The 17605-nt window shown below is 38.8% G+C and overlaps 1 pseudogene; it reads left to right on the top strand.

Annotated features, from left to right (window-relative positions):
* LOC131370149 (uncharacterized) overlaps window positions 1-17605 on the top strand; it is a 41424-nt pseudogene that overhangs the window by 4081 nt on the left and 19738 nt on the right.

The following is a 17605-nucleotide window of genomic DNA, read 5'->3' as shown; positions in this document are numbered from 1 at the left end:
GAGAAAGTGTAAGCAAAGTTCTTAACTGCTTGGTTCACTGACTCAAGAGAGATGTATTTCTTTTCAATCATCTGTGAAAGGCAGAGACAGAGTTCAGCTGGCACAATGCCCTCTATTAGGTCATGTAAAATATCTGGAGGGTAGCCAGTGACAGCATGAAAATGTTGCAAAGCATCACTAAGCAGACAGCTACCTCTCACTCCATACAGCTTAGTCAAAGAAGGATCCTGCTTTACCTCTTTAACATGCCTGTCATAGTGTCTTTAGTGCGAGGTTCAAAGTTGCTGGAACCTACCTGTGTGTGCTGAACCTCAGTTCTTGTTCCCATGCAAAAACGGCAGAATCTCTCCGCAGAAAAACCCTCAAGGAATCCTGCCATAGAATGAGCACCAAGGTTATCAGCACATACATACAGGATAGTCCCTTTCACAGTTGCTCCCAACTGATCAATGAATAAACCTGTCTGCTCCAAATGAACAACGTCCTTAACAAGTGGTTGCATTTTTCATAGCCATAATCCTTTACTGTACCAGCATTAGAGAGAAGACCAAGTTGGATAGATCGTAACATTGACCTATGTTTCACAGGCATGTTTTGCCAACACCCAGTAAACGGCACAAATTTTATGTTTACCTCGATGTCCCTAACGGATTAGCTACCTCAAACTCATCAACATAGAATCCTAGAGCTATTCGAAATTTTCAATGTTGAGAAGGATATTGTCTTTGAAGTAGTGACCATCATTGTAAGAACTGTACATATTGGGTTCAGCTTCTGGTACTGAAAGTGCTTTGTCCAAAATATCTGCCTTGTTTAACAACTTCTGCAGCATAGGTAGGATTGGTACATATACAACAGGTTTGTTTCCCTATCAATCATGTATTCTACTGGCATAACCAAAGGAAACTCAGCTAAAACATATGAGTTTCTTCTTTTAATTGTTGACAAGCATCCATTAGAGTCACAGCATTTGTAAAAAACATTGCTTTCTGAAACAGCATTTACCACCTCTGCAATAAGGGACTCATCAGCATCTGGAAGACACCTCTTCAGAACACTTGAAATAGATTTGTTCAACAGTGGCAGAGACAATGCATGTATCTGATTCAATTGCTTAATGATTTCTTGAATAGAACTTGCTGGAATATGAAGAAGGCTTTGCATCTTTAAGGCCAGCCAAGTTGTGTTCCAACTGATGTGCTAAATTAGAATGAGTTACATCAGCAGAATCTGCAGCATCATCTTCATTATCCTCTGTTTCAATCTCATCAAAAGAAATCTGTTCTTGTACTTCACTCTCATTCTCATCACTTTGGCCAGAAACTATTTCTGGCTTTAGCATTCTCCAGTCATGTCCACTATGTTTCTTACTTATATGTGAATTAAAAGTTGCATAAACGCTGCTTTGAAACTTGCAGTGTTTGTAGGGACACTGTATCTTTTGATTTTTACTCAAATGTCTACAGCGCAAAAGCTTCAGAAAATCTGCTTCTGTGCCAGGCTCAGAAAATTCACAATTCTGACATGTAAATGTAAGTGGTGCTATTTCCTGATCATGTCCCAATCGTGTTTTTGTATGAATTTTTGACAGATGAACTTTTAAACTACGAATGGAGTTGAATGTACAAAGACAGTCACTGTGTAGGCATGGAAAAGGTACAGTTTTTGTATGACCACCATGTCTCAAACGATAATGTCTGAGAAGTTCCCCTCTTTTTGCAGAGTTAAAAATGCAATACTTACATTTCCACATGTCCTTGTCTAATGTTCACCTATAACAGAAAAAGTTGAAAATAGTAAGTTTAACAGTCCGTGCAAAATAAAAAATATGATATAAAAATATATATATAAAAAAAGTAAATCACTTTGTAGCTAATACTGGTGACCAATGTGAAGATGGACTGTAATTTCACCATCTACGAAACATCACTAGCCTAATTCGTCTTAGTTAAAGTAGCAATGTCCTGTTCACGATTGGCCTAGAATTAATATGAAGCCAATCAGCTTTGAGAACATTATCATGAAAATCTTGTTAATTAATGGCGACACTGACAACGTTTGCCCGGGAAAAAATAACCCACATGGTGTAACGTTAAGCAGTAGCTGTCATGTTGTATCTCGCACAGAAAAACGATTAGGCGACTTCATCAAATATGTATATCTCATTGGTAAAATAAGAAACAAGTTGACCGGGCAGAAATTAACTAGTCTCAGAAGTGGCTGCCATGTTCTTTCCCGCCGAAATACACGATTGCATGATGATTAAGTTTATTAATTAACATGTTTCAGTATTACGAATCAAATACAGAATCATTTGATATCTCATTTATCATACCATCACAAAACCATCAATAAAATATCGTTACTTGATAGCTACGCTGTAAAAGTATGACCGGGAAATATTGTAATTATGGCTGCATTGTCATTTATTATAGAAACGTACCACAGGGATTTAAATAAACATATTTCACTCTTCACTCTCATATTTCAATAATCACTCAAAATAACTTTATATCTACATAATCTCACTTACCGAACATAGGACACGAAGAAAAACTCATTATATTCTCATTATAGTCAATAACTGTAATAGAAGCCATTTGTTTTCTGCTAAAAAAAAAAGTCCTTGCACTTAAAGACTGCACAATGTATTAGAATTTTACAGTCAAGAAGACAACACGTCTGAAAATGACCTATTTTTTTTTTCAAATGATTAATCATAATCTTGAGCTCACAACACTTGAAATCTTAAATTTATGCATTTTGAAGGTAAATAAGTTACATTAACTCATATTTTTGAGTGACAGGCCCAAAATGCAAAATTTTAAGTAATGTTTAGTCATGATCACTTGATTGTTTAAGTAAAGACAACATTAGGGTTTACAGTGTACAGTCATTTGGAGTTGTGTAACCAGGAGCTCTTGAGCAACTCATAAATTCCAAGTCCTCCATGCCAAAGCCTTCAAATGTTCAGTGAAGGAAATACAGCATATGTGAATCTGCAAGACTGGTTCACATAAATACCCTTACTCAAGCCTTTGCACCACCATGAACAATAGTTTTACTCATCAGGCGCTCTTCCACAGCTCGCCTACGAGATGCCACCAAGTAAAAACCGTTACTTTATTTACCATTGTGATTTGTCTACTAAGACATTCCAAACTCGACTAGCCCTCCATCAAATCTGCACAGCTGGGGAACTCCCTTTCAGAAATTACAAAACAAGGGATTTCCGATCCAATTAAAATGGAAACACATTTTCACAGAATTTTTTTTTATTTAAACACAACTTTTAAAGCAGGTGGCCTGGTGGCTTAGTGGTTAGCATGTTCACCTCACACCTCCAGTGTCCTGGGTTCGAGTCTTGCTCACTGTGTGTGTGGAGTTTGCATGTTCTCCCTGTGCTTGGTGGGTTTCCTCTGGGTGCTCTGGTTTCCTCCCACAGTCCAAAGACATGCTTCTAGGCTGATTGGAGTCTATAAATTGCCCGTAATGTGTGTGTGTGTGTGTGTGTGCCCTGTGATGGGTTGGCACTCCATCCAGGGTGTATCCTGCCTTGATGCCCGATGACTCCTGAGAGGCACAGGCTCCCCATGACCCGAGTATAGATCGGATAAGCGGTACAGACAATGAAATTAAAAATTTTTTTTAAAGCCCCTCTAAAGAACTGAAAATGGTTAAATTGATAAATTGATCGTGTGTTGATTGTGTGTCATGGTCTGAGAAACAGTATGCAGTGCTAAATACATTAATTAATTTTTACATGCATTTTATTTAATTTATCCTCTGTTCGAAACCCCCCTTTACTGACCTTTGTGTGTATTAGTTTCTGTGTATTAGAATAGTATAATAAAGTCTCAGCTGTCTTTAAAGGAAAGTGTCTTGTGTTTCAGGCTTACAAATTTATTGCCTTAATTTAACAATCTTGTTATTGTGCGCTTAATACAGTGTTTTCACTATAGGATATTATCTCACGCACACACACACACACAAACAAACGACTTGGTGTGGTCAGTGATCTTTCTCACTACTTTATTACTGCCCACATTCACTGCAAGATAGAAAGTACATGAATAGAGCAATTATTCACAGGTGCCTAAATCTTTCTGTGTTCTCCCACTGGCCCCACCCACCATTCACAAACTGGTGCTCCACCAAGCCTCCGCAGCCATACTGAAGTATTAAGTTCTGAGCTTTTCGAATAGTTTTCCCTTATGTATTGTGGTACAGCATACAGTCAGCTCAATCCAAATCACTTATTTTCCTACACATTGTTAATTTTTTTAAATTTTTTTTTACTTTAGTTTAAAAAGAATTTGAAAGCAGTTTGTCAATATATAGGTGGAATCTTTATTTATTTACTTTGATTATTTTGGACATGCTTAAGAATCTGTGATCTTTGAGGTTTGGTTTTGGTAAATTATACAGGTATGTTACTAAAGTTCCCAGGGGGCAATTTTACACACCCTGCCCCAAGATGTGGAAGCTCTGTGTTTGACCCCTGACAGAAACCAGTTTTTAGAGGCAGGCCTCTCATCGGAGGTAGTCTAGGGCTCCCTCCACTAGAAAGCTGCATGCTCTAAAGTGGAGGCTTTTTTGCCTCTGGTTCGGTCAGCGTGGTCAGGACCCAGTTCACTGCCCAGTCGGTATAGTGCTGGAGTTCTTGCTGTCTTGCCTTTTTTGGGGACCGTCCCCCTCTACTTTAAAAGTAGATGTGGCATTGCTGTGAGCCACAAACTTGTCCATGAGGCCTCATTGGGTAGGCACCCTCTGGTCTCTCATTTTCTGCACGGTGCCAGGCTGCTGAGGCTGTCCTGCAGACCGTGCCTCCCCTGCTGGGTCCTTTCTGTGGTCCAAGAGGGGCTGCTGGAAGTTCCCTTTGTACCCATGGAGTCAGCCTCTAAGTGTCAGTTTCTAACCCTAAAGGCGGCTCTGCTCTTAGCCTTGGCCTCCCTTAAGACTAGTTCACACTACAAGACTTTAACCATCGGCAGATCGCTTTGCTGTTCAGACTACTTGACTTCACTGTATGTCTTTTTGTCCTTGTGGTGTTCACACAACGCGACGCTTTGTAAATGATCCACAAGAGGGGAGGGGGTCGCACACCACACGATCTGACAACAACTCTCAACCTGTTGACTTGCTCTCTCATTGGCTGGAGGTCGTAGCTACAATTGACACCACGTGATGTCGAGTCGGCCAACTGTCCCAGATATTTAATATGCCAGATATCTGGATTTTGTCTGCGAGGTGTCATCGACGCATCAGCGAGCCTCTTTGATGTGTCGTTGAGTAGTTCACACATAAAGATTGCCGAGCGCTGATCACCCGCTGATTTTCCCATGATCACAACCCAATCTAATTTGCAAGCTCGTTAATTTGCAAATAGGGCTTAAAATCCTGTAGTGTGAACTAGGCTTTAGAAGGCTAAGAGATCTGCAGGCTCTATCAGTCACCCACACCTGCTTAGAATTTGACCCTGGCATCTCCAAGCTATCCTGCACCCCAGGATGGGATATGTCCCCAAGGTGCCCAGGATGGCTGGTCATCTTGCAGGCCTTCTGTCCTCCGCCCTATGAGTCAGTGGAACAGGAGAGGCTGCACTTTCTTTGCCCAGTAAGGACCCTGAGAACTTATGTCTTGACCTCTTGACGTAAGTCCTCCTTCCTGTTCGCCTGCTTTGGGAGCCAGAACAAGGGCAATCTGGTCTCCATGCAGTGCTTGGCACACTGGTTAGTAGAGGCCATTACCCAGGCCTGCAAGGTGTGCGGTTTTGCTTTGCCTCTAGGTGTTAGAGCTCACTCTACATGGGGTATCACCTCGTCTAGTGCCTTGGATAGGGGTGTTCCCCCATATTCCCTTCGTCATGTGTCCTATTTAAATTGGCATGTGTGCACACAGAGCTTCAGACACAACTTCCTCAGTGAAGCATTCCCAAAGCATCAGTCCTGACGCAGCGTCTCGTTCCCTTCTCAGGGAATCGGGTTACATACCTAACCTGGTGTGGTTTTGCAGTAAGTATGTAAATATTCAAAAACTTGCATTTGGATTGCTAATTACAGTTCATACACTGCCATTATGCCAACACCTTATTCTCTCTCAACCTTATAATGTCAACCATATGGAGGGAGTGTGATGCTCGTTTCGCTGTGAAATACTGGGTCTGACATCATGTGGATGTCAATTTGACGTTTCATTGTTGCATACCAGGTACACCCCTTCATAGCAATGATATTCCTTGATGGTGGTGACCTCTTTCAGCAGGTTCAGCATGTGTCCAGTCAGACATTTAGCCTTGAAATAAGCTGGATGCAAACTAAATTCTTAAACTATTTGGGTGAGTGTTTTACTCAAGAAATTTGATGTTCATAAAACTCTTTAAATTCCTAAAATGTTTTTTCCTATTTATACTATTTGTTTTAGTACATTTTTGTGTAAATGTTTACTTGAGACGAACCAAACAAATATTTTTTTGGCAGATTTACACACTTTTTTGTACTTGACTGAGTTTTTTATCTGTATGGGCTTCTGAACTTTATGGCAATTTAGTGATGTCCACAAGCCATAGAGTATGTGGCCAAAATATGTGGATTCCTGACCATCACACCCAAATGTAGGTCTTCCCAATGTGGCACAACAGATTATGTTCTTCTTCCACATCCTTGCTTTGTGAAGTTTCACCATGTTGTATGTATATGATTCTCACCACCTCTGAAGATAAATTTAGTTAAGTTAAATAAAGTTAAATAAAATAAATTTGTTGTAGACCTGCTTATAATTATAATTATAATGCTAATAATGTTTTTTTCTTGAACTAAAGATAAAGAGCAAATATCATATATAACAATCCAAACATGAAGCAAATAAAAATAAAATAAAATTGTAACTAACTTTAAACTTTTTGTTTCCTTTTGCAGATGTCAAAGAAATATGGATCAGTATTCACTGTGCATCTTGGGCCTAAGAAAGTTGTTGTCTTGGCAGGATATCAAACTGTCAAAAAAGCACTGGTGAACTATGCAGAGGAATTTGGAAACAGAGATATCAGCCCCATTTTCTTTGACTTCAGCAAAGGACATGGTAAGAGAGTTCTTTACTGAACCACATGTAATTAACTTAAATTATGTAAATTTAAACATTTTAGGTAAGAACCTTAATTTTCTTTGTTCTAGTTATTTATTTTTGTCCATGTTTACTCATTTTGTCCATTGTATACTCTTTCTGATGGGATGAATTTATTCAAATTTCAAAAATTCAGAAAGCTAGGAGAAAATCCTACAGCAACAATTTTTATTTCTTTAATGAATCTTTCGTTTTGCACTGATTTCAACTAATACTCTAACTGACAGCTTGATTTATTTACAAATATATAAAAGTTTTTGCATATTATGCATTCTGTATGATTTAGCAGGATATTTACTATTTAACATTAGATAAGCTTCAAAATCAGTTCCAAAAGCATCAACAAAGCCACACTGCAGAACTAACCCATGGATTGATCAACAGTGCAAAAAAGCTACCATCCCACTGGAAAGAGGCAATAATCATACCCATACCCAAACCAGGCAAATATCATTCCATCCCATACAATTATCACCTTATATCTCTGACTAGATGCCTCTGTAGGCTAAATAACCACATTTGAGACATACTACAAGATCAGTGAGCACTATTTTTAGATAATGATCCTTATATGATGATAATGAACCTTATAAGACTGGAAAATTTAATATAAAATGGATATATCAAAAACAGCACACTATAGCTGATTTTATTGATGTTGAAAAAGCTGGAAATATGACATCATAAAAGACTTGCATGAAATGGGTTTTCAGGGATACCTGCCCTGTTTCAATTTTACACACAAGGACTTACAACTTCATTGCATCCAAAATATTCTATAGCCTTTATGTTGATGACTTATGTATCAGAAATGGGGTTACAACATGAATGTAATCAAGAGGCAGCTACAGATATGCATAAACATAATTAGTAACTGGTCAATTAAAAATAGTCTATTCTTAAAAAGACTGTGTGAATGCACTTTTGCCTCCTGCAATCTCTGCACCTAGATACTTTTTATGGTAATACCATAATAGACCCTGGCAAATCTTGCTATGCCACCATAACTAAAAGGGGGAGCCAGAAAGTGACACAGACATGAGGGCTTGAGGGGGTGGACAGCCACTCCTCTGCAAACAGCATCCAAACATCCCAGTTCACCAAAACACTCTATGCCCATAAACCTTCCAGATTCTGCTTCTTTACCTAAGAAAAACCATTCGTAAAAGCCATAACATAAAGACCACCTGCCTAATATTATGTTGGTCCCCCTTTTGCTGACAAAACAGCCCTGACCCATCAAGGCATAGACTCCACTAGATCCCTGAAGGTGTGCTGTGGTATCTGGCACCAAGATGTTAGCAGCAGATCCTTTAAATCCTCTAAGTTGCGAGGTGGCGCTTCCATGGATTTAGCACATCCCACAGATGCTCGATTGGACTGAGATCTGGGGAATTTGCTTTGTGGCAGGGCGTATTATCCTGCTGAAAGAGGCCACAGCCACCAGGGAATACCCTTTCCATGAAAGGGTGTACTTGGTCTGCAACAATGCTTAGGTTGGTGGTACATGTCATCCACATGGGTGGCAGAACCCAAGGATTCCCAGCAGAACATTGCCCAAAGCATGACACTGCCTCCAGCGATTTGCCTTCTTCCCATAGTGCATCCAGGTGCTGTGTGTTCCCCAGGTAAATGACACACACCCACCTGGCTATTCATTGCACTATATGATGTAAGCATGGCGGCTATTTTCTCAGGTGCTGTGGTGTGGCATCTACATGATTAGCTATCAAATTGTCTGGTTTTAAATAAATCTGTTTAAAATAAGTCTGAATTTTTGCCATTGAAATAATTTAAGTCATTGCTGCTACACAATGATAGTATGTGTTTTTCTTCAGATATTTTATCATTAGTTAATTTTCTAGGGTATTAAATAAACATTTAGGATTATTTTTATTATCTTAAATTGGGGTGGAAAGATATGCTGAACTAGCAGCAGTAAGAGAATTTCTTTTGCTCAGGAGGCTTTCTTTTTTTGTTACTTGAAATAATTATTTGTTTAGATGGCATTTATGTTTTCATTTTCTTGTGGTCTGTTTTTGCATGTGTGATCATTTCACCAGGGTGGAGCTACATTAGTGTAGCAAAATGTTGACTCTACATAATCAGTCACCTGATCAAGTTCTGTGAGGTCAGATAGTGATCTAATCATGGATGATAAGTCTGGAAGACTATTGAAAAACCTCTCTGCAGTAGCAGATGTAAACGTTGTAATGTGACAAAGATTAAATGTGCTGATGTTCTGAGATTCTGTGGATAAGATATGACCGAATTTTCTCTCATCTCGAGATATTTTGCTTGCTTCCACATTTATCAGTACATCTGCTAAGCAGTAATGAGACATGTTGAGAATGGTCCAATCACATGAGGCTAAATATATAAAAACAATATTGAATCCCTAAAAACAAAAGTGTACAAGCCAATCAGAGCTCAGCCTCAAATCACATGCTTTTCAAACATTTTACAGACCTACATAGACACTCGTTTGTCACACACACACACACACACAAATGAACGAAATACAGTTTTGATTTTTTTATTTTAAATAAATGAGAACCTGACTAACTGTGGTTTATTACTACTAAATGATTTTATTTCGTTATTAAAATATATAATTGTTGTTAACATTTTAAAGTAGCAGTTTTCTCTGGCTAATTTTAAAGGGACGGCGCCCCAGCGCCCTCTATTGCCCTGCTGCCACTGGTAGGGGAAAAAATGTCAGTGTCGTCCACCTGTAAAACCATTCCTGTTTTGCGGGTCATCTCATTGTTGCCCATCTAGTGCACCTGTTGTTTCATTTCATTAACACCAAAGCAGCTGAAAATGATTAACAACCTCCTCTGCTACTTAATTGACCAGATCAATATCCCAGGAGTTTAACTGACTTGATGCTGTACTTTGAGTAAAAAGTGCTCCTTTAATTTTTTTGAGCAGTGTATAAATTCCACATTCTTTCTCAGTTTAGCGGCCATAACTACACCGCTTTGGACCAGAGCATATTACCCCATTGGATATTGCCCTTGCTACACCTCTACAGTAATACATTTAGTAACCCCTGACTGATGAAGGTGTATAGCATTAGCTCTTACATGAAAAGCTAACTTCGAGAACCTATACTTGCCTAAGACCCAAAGATTACCTGCTGTGTCCAGCACCCTGGCGTCTAATCAGTATCAATTGGCAACATCCTAGCTAAATTTCACCATTCTTTTCTGCTGGTTAGTAGGCCACATTGGGAAGTCTGACAATGAGACATTGCAGCTAAGGAAGCCCTTAAATTGAGAATTACAGATCAACAGGTCAAATCCCACCATCAGATCTCAAATCAGTAATAAACTAGGAAATGGAATGTGATCATTCATAACAAGATTCATGAAATCAACCCTGTTATTAACAAAAGACACTTCCTTCATTTCCTCTTTATATCCAGACCTGATCAGAATGTCTACACACAATGCCATATTGTACAATCAAAACTTACATATTTTAGTGAATGCATGTGATTCCTACAAAACAAGAATGACTAAGTATATACTAATGGACTGTCCAGCTCTTAACAATTCAAGACAACACTTTTACTCATAAAATACATATTTATAAAATCTACATATCTTCCAAAATCTTTCCAAAGTATTCAATACTGTAATACTGTAAGAGTTTACAAAATGTCCTGTTTTACCTACATTGATCTTGCCATTCAAGCTGACATGGCATTAAAAGAATAATTAAACAAATCATTGAGCTTCTTCAGAATTTTAGGTTTTCTCTTCATTAATTTCTCTTTCAACTTCAGGAATTCTGTTTAGCAACGGAGAGAACTGGAAAGAAATGAGACGATTTTCCCTCACCACCCTTCGAGACTTCGGGATGGGCAAAAGAGGAAGTGAAGAGAAAATCATAGAAGAAACATGCTACTTGAAAGAGGTGTTTAAAGAATTTCAAGGTACAGTAAAATGACTAATATACAGTCAAATATACAGAATAATCTAGAACATACAGAATCCTTCCACAGATTTAATTATTCACTGTGGAGGAATGCTGTATGTCCTATTGCTAACTAAATGTTAAAAGTCTTTTTTTATGTATATATTAAAATATATACATGTATTTAACTGCATTTAATTAACATCATGAAATACAGATTTAATACTGACCTGTGTTAGACAGCATGATCAAACAAAATATGTTTTAATTTTACTATAGTTTTGCTATACTATAGCACTATAGTATTATTTATCAAAGTTTTTTTTTTTTCTTATTCATCAGTTTTAATTTTTGGATTATTTGTGCACTGCATGTAAATATATCATAGATTTGCAGCAAAATCAATCTATCTTCACCAGTAACAACAATAATAAATTTGTCAGTTGATTGAATTGTACATTTATAACTGAAACCTTAAGTAGAAAAACCATCTGTTATATCTGACCTATTTCAATTCTTAAATGAATAAAAACTGAGCTATAAGTACAGTTCACATAACCATCTATTAGTATGTTTGAAAAGCGGTTCAAATTTCTTTATTATTTTAGCCGTAAACACTTCCACAATTGTCTATATAGTTATATATATTCCATTAACTTCAGGAAAAACAAAGAATTCCAAAAAGATAAAACTATTGATCTACCCTTTTGCTTGTAAAAGAAATGTTTTTAAACGTTAAAAGAAAAGTTATATTCTTAGGGGAATATAATTATATTCTTAGGGAAGTATACTGTAGTTCAGTATAGTTTCTTGGGGGTGTCCACATACACTATATTGCCAAAAGTATTCGCTCACCCATCCAAATAATCAGAATCAGGTGTTCCAATCACTTCCATGGCCACAGGTGTATAAAATCAAGCACCTAGGCATGCAGACTGTTTTTACAAACATTTGTGAAAGAATGGGTCGCTCTCAGGAGCTCAGTGAATTCCAGCGTGGAACTGTGATAGGATGCCACCTGTGCAACAAATCCAGTCGTGAAATTTCCTCGCTCCTAAATATTCCACAGTCAACTGTCAGCTGTATTATAAGAACATGGAAGTGTTTGGGAACGACAGCAACTCAGCCACGAAGTGGTAGGCCACGTAAACTGACGGAGCGGGGTCAGCGGATGCTGAGGCGCATAGTGCGAAGAGGTCGCCAACTTTCTGCAGAGTCAATCGCTACAGACCTCCAAACTTCATGTGGCCTTCAGATTAGCTCAAGAACAGTGCGCAGAGAGCTTCATGGAATGGGTTTCCATGGCCGAACAGCTGCATCCAAGCCATACATCACCAAGTGCAATGCAAAGCGTCGGATGCAGTGGTGTAAAGCACGCCGCCACTGGACTCTAGAGCAGTGGAGACGCGTTCTCTGGAGTGACGAATCGCGCTTCTCCATCTGGCAATCTGATGGACGAGTCTGGGTTTGGCGGTTGCCAGGAGAACGGTACTTGTCTGACTGCATTGTGCCAAGTGTAAAGTTTGGTGGAGGGGGGATTATGGTGTGGGGTTGTTTTTCAGGAGCTGGGCTTGGCCCCTTAGTTCCAGTGAAAGGAACTCTGAATGCTTCAGCATACCAAGACATTTTGGACAATTCCATGCTCCCAACTTTGTGGGAACAGTTTGGAGCTGGCCCCTTCCTCTTCCAACATGACTGTGCACTAGTGCACAAAGCAAGGTCCATAAAGACATGGATGACAGAGTCTGGTGTGGATGAACTTGACTGGCCTGCACAGAGTCCTGACCTCAACCCGATAGAACACCTTTGGTATGAATTAGAGCGGAGACTGAGAGCCAGGCCTTCTCGTCCAACATCAGTGTGTGACCTCACAAATGCGCTTCTGGAAGAATGGTCAAAAATTCCCATGAACACACTCCTAAACCTTGTGGACAGCCTTCCCAGAAGAGTTGAAGCTGTTATAGCTGCAAAGGGTGGACCAACATTATATTGAACCCTATGGATTAGGAATGGGATGTCACTTAAGTTCATATGTGAGTCAAGGCAGGTGAGCGAATACTTTTGGCAATATAGTGTATAATACCAATCCCTACTGTTTTTAAGCAAAAATGCGCAAATATTCATTTTGTATAGACCTTTATGCCATTTTAAAAGATAAAAAAAAGAAAACTTTAGACACAAGCACTTCTAACTCTGCTTACCTGAAGTTTTGTATTCTCCCTTTTCTATTTGTATGTCATGCTTTTTCATGCTTTAGAATTTCTGTTTTTAGGCAACTTTGATGAAACTGGGACAGTGTTTTTTTATAAAGACTATTTTGTTACAATAGTAACTATTAGTACATTTAAACTTTTGTTTTAATTTTTAGAGAAAATGCATAATCTAATGCCTGTTTAAATAGCATTTCTACAAAGGCAGTGTTTGGGATATTAATTAATGCTTTTTTCTTTACAGGGAAACCATTTGATACTTCAAAGCCATTAAATTATGCCACCTCAAATGTCATCTCAGCCATTGTGTATGGAAGTAGGTTTCAATACAGTGACCCTGAATTCAAAGAAATGGTAAATCGGGCCAATGAGACCATCAAGCTTAGTGGCTCACCTTCTATACAGGTGCCATGCTCATCTAAACAATCAACATTATAAAGTCACAATTTTTTTTGTTCTATATAAAATGCTTAATGTTTGAGGCTACTTCTGAATATGAAGGTATGTATTTGCATTTATTTGTAGATTTATAATATGTTCCCATGGCTTGGATACTGGCTAAAGGACTGGAGGCTCATAATGAAAAAACGTGAGCAAAACCTAAGGCAAATAAAGGAGCTTGTGAACAATTTGGAGGAGACACTGAATGTTGAGGAAACCAGAGGCTTGGTTGACTCTTTTCTTATACGCAAAAAGAATGCAGAGGTACTGTATCTCTTTCTTGTGACAATATGTAAAAACTTATACATATGCTTTATTTAAGGGTGCATATATTTTATGTGCGCAAGCCTGAGAATTATATGTGATGCATATAATTTTTACCCAGATTCTGGGATGCAGTGAATGGGGTACAAATGTCTTCATTTTGTTTGAAGGTGATAGGTGATTCAGATGCTGAAATATACAGAAAAAACAGCCTTTCTAGAATGTTACATTTACAGAAATTCATTAAATTGCTTTAGAAAATACCTTCTCTTCTAAATTACACAGCCTGTTTTAGACAATTTTACAGGAGAATGTGGTGGATAATGCCTTTTTTAATGCAGAGAATGCTAAAACAAACATGAGAGATCGTGTTGAATTTGTTGAATATTGTAGAGCATTTCAGACACTATAGAATACATCATTGCCACTGTGCCCAAAAGTTTTCAGCAAACATGCAGAAATTGCTAAGCAACACAATGAAAAATTTAAAAGTGCTGTGTTTCTATTTCCCAAAAGCATAGTTTCACTAAAAAGAGTTATATTTTGCAATGAATATCCCTCTCATCATTTGCACAGTTTCTACTGTTTGCACTTCTGCCGGCCCTTTGCAGATAAGATTGGACACCCCTGTGCTAAATGTCAAACGGCGTTTCATTACCATGCACCTATATTACGCAATGACAATAAAGTTCTACAGAGCCTTGCAAATTCGTATTCGTATTCATATTCATATTCATAAATACAGCTGTTCTGTGAAGTCCTCAGAGGTTTGTTAGAGAACATTAGTGAACAAACAGCATCATGAAGCCCAAGGAACACAGCAGAAAGGTCAGGGATGAAGTTGTGGAGAAGTTTAAAGCAGGGTTAGGTTATACAAATTATCCCAAGCTTAGAACATCTCACAGAGCCTGGAATGAGTATGGCACAACTGCAAACCTTCCAAGACATGGCCGTCCACCTAAACTGACTGGCCAGGCAAGGACAGCATTAATCTGTGAAGCAGCCAAGAGGCCCATGGTAACTCTGAAGGAGCTGCCACAGCTCAGGTGGGAGAATCTGTCCACAGGACAGCTATTAGTCGTGCGCTCCACAAATGTGGCCTTTATGGAAGAGTGGCAAGAAGAAAGCCATTGTTGAAAGAATGCCATAAGAAGTCCTGTTTGCAGTTTGCAAAAAGCCATGTGGGAGCATAGCAAACATATGGAAGAAGGTGCTCTGGTCAGATAAGGCCAAAACTGAACTTTTGGCCTAAATGCAAAATGTGTGGCAAAAAACTAACACTGCGCAACACCCTGAACACACCATCCCCACTGTGAAACATGGCAGTGGTATCATCATGTTGTGGGGATTCTTTTTTTCAGCAGGGACAGGGAAGCTAGTCAGAGTTGATGTGGAGATAGATGGAGCCAAATACAGGGCAATCTTAGAAAAAAACCTGTGGACCGAGGTTCACCTTCCAGCAGGACAACAACCCTAAACATACAGCCAGAGCCAATGAAATGGTTTAGATCAAAGCATATTCATGTGTTAGAATGGTCAAAGTCAAGACCTAAATCTAATCTGTGGCAAGAATTGAAAATTGCTGTTTTACAGACACTCTCCATCCAATTTGACTGAGCTTAAGCTATTTTGCAAAGACGAATGGGCAAATATTTCACTCTGAATGTGAAAAGCTAATGGAGAAAAGCTAAATCTATCTATCTCTGTCTGTCTGTCTGTCTATCTATCTATCTATCTATCTATCTATCTATCTATCTATCTATCTATCTATCTATCTATCTATCTATCTATCTATCTATCTTTTTACAGTAATATAAGAATGTTTGATCAAGCAGAGTAAATTTAGCCTGCTGTATTCAAGATTCAAGATTCAAGAAGCTTTATTATCATTTCAACCACATATAGCTGACGCAATACATAGTAAAATGAAACAACGTTTCTCCAGGACCTGGTGCTACAGAAACATACAACAACATAGAGTTCAAACACAAAACACAGAGCTAGGACAGAAGTTTGTCTTAGCCACGTAAAGTGCACAGTGTGCAGCTAGATGCAAACAGAGCATAGACAAGACAGTGCAAAGAAAAAAAAAAAAATAATAAATACAAGAAAGACAACACAAAAACACAGGACACTTAGCACCAAAAAAGAAAGAAAAGAACATGTGTAATGGAATGTAAGTGAAATAAAATAAGATAAAATGAAATGATGTAAAAAAATATCGTGCAAAAATACAACAGCAGTGGTTGAGGTAGTGCAAATAGAAATAACCATAAATATAACTATAGTAGCAGATGACAGGTTGAGATAAGTAATGAACAATATATATTATGTGTGTGTGTGTGTGCGTCCACACAGGAGAGAGAGAGTGTGTGTGTGTGTGTGTGTGAGAGAGACAGAGAGTTGTGTACTGTTCAGTCCTGGGTGTTGAGGAGCCTGATGGCTTGAGGAAAGAAACTGTTAAACAGTCTGGTTGTGAGGGCCCGAATGCTCCGGTACCTCTTTCCAGATGGCAGGAGGGTGAAGAGTGTGTGTAAGGGGTGTGTGGGGTCAGCCACAATGCTGTTAGCTTTGCGGATGCAGCATGCGGTGCAAATGTCTGTGATAGAGGGAAGAGAGACGCCGATGATCTTCTCAGCTGTTCTCACTATCCACTGAAGGGTCTTGCGTTCCGAGACGGTGCAGTTCCCAAACCAGGCAGTGATGCAGCTGCTCAAGATGCTCTCTATGGTCCCTCTGTAGAACACAGTCAGGATGGGGGAAGGGAGATGGGCTTTCCTCAGCTGTATTGTAGATACAGATGGCATTGCTGCATAGAACATTGCGTTGATCAGTAAACATCTGTGAGTGTACTCTAAAAGATGAAATTAATGACTGTCACACTGGCTAATGGTTGCATGTATTGTTTTTGTTGGACAGAAAGCTGGAGATAAAGACACTCTTTTTCATGAACAGAATCTCATTATAACTGTTTCCAACCTTTTTGCTGCTGGTACTGATACCACTAGCACAACACTGCGCTGGTGCCTTCTGCTAATGGCCAAGTATCCTCAGATTCAGGGTAAGATTTTTCACACTGTAGCACAAATGTTGTTTTTTTGTTTATGGAAACAAGGGTTTTCCATGTTTTTTCTTGGTTCTAGACCGTGTCCAGGAAGAGATCGACAGAGTCATTGGACGTCGCCAGGCAGTGATGGAGGACCGAAAGAATTTGCCTTACACAGATGCAGTGATCCATGAAACTCAGAGACTAGCTAACATTGTACCTATGAGTCTCCCCCACACCACTACTTGTGATGTTAAATTCCAGGGCTTCTTCATCAAGAAGGTCAATCTGAAAAAAATTATTACAGAAATTATTGTTAATTATATGTATAGGGTATAGTGGTATGGTTAAAACTACAGATTGCTCACATTATATAATTATTTACAGGTAACTGTACATATTGACATATAATTCTCCTGCTCTCTGCAGGGTACCTGTGTGTTTCCTCTCCTGACATCTGTGTTGAAGGATGAGACTCAATGGGAGAGCCCACTGACCTTTAACCCAGCACATTTTCTAGATGAGCAAGGCTGGTTTGTTAGGAAAGATGCCTTCATGCCTTTTTCTGCAGGTAGTTTGAAATGCTTTTGTTTGCTGA

This window comes from Hemibagrus wyckioides, linkage group LG02 (assembly GCF_019097595.1).
Source record: "Hemibagrus wyckioides isolate EC202008001 linkage group LG02, SWU_Hwy_1.0, whole genome shotgun sequence".
NCBI lineage: Eukaryota > Metazoa > Chordata > Actinopteri > Siluriformes > Bagridae > Hemibagrus > Hemibagrus wyckioides.
This window is presented reverse-complemented; position numbering and strand designations above follow the sequence as displayed.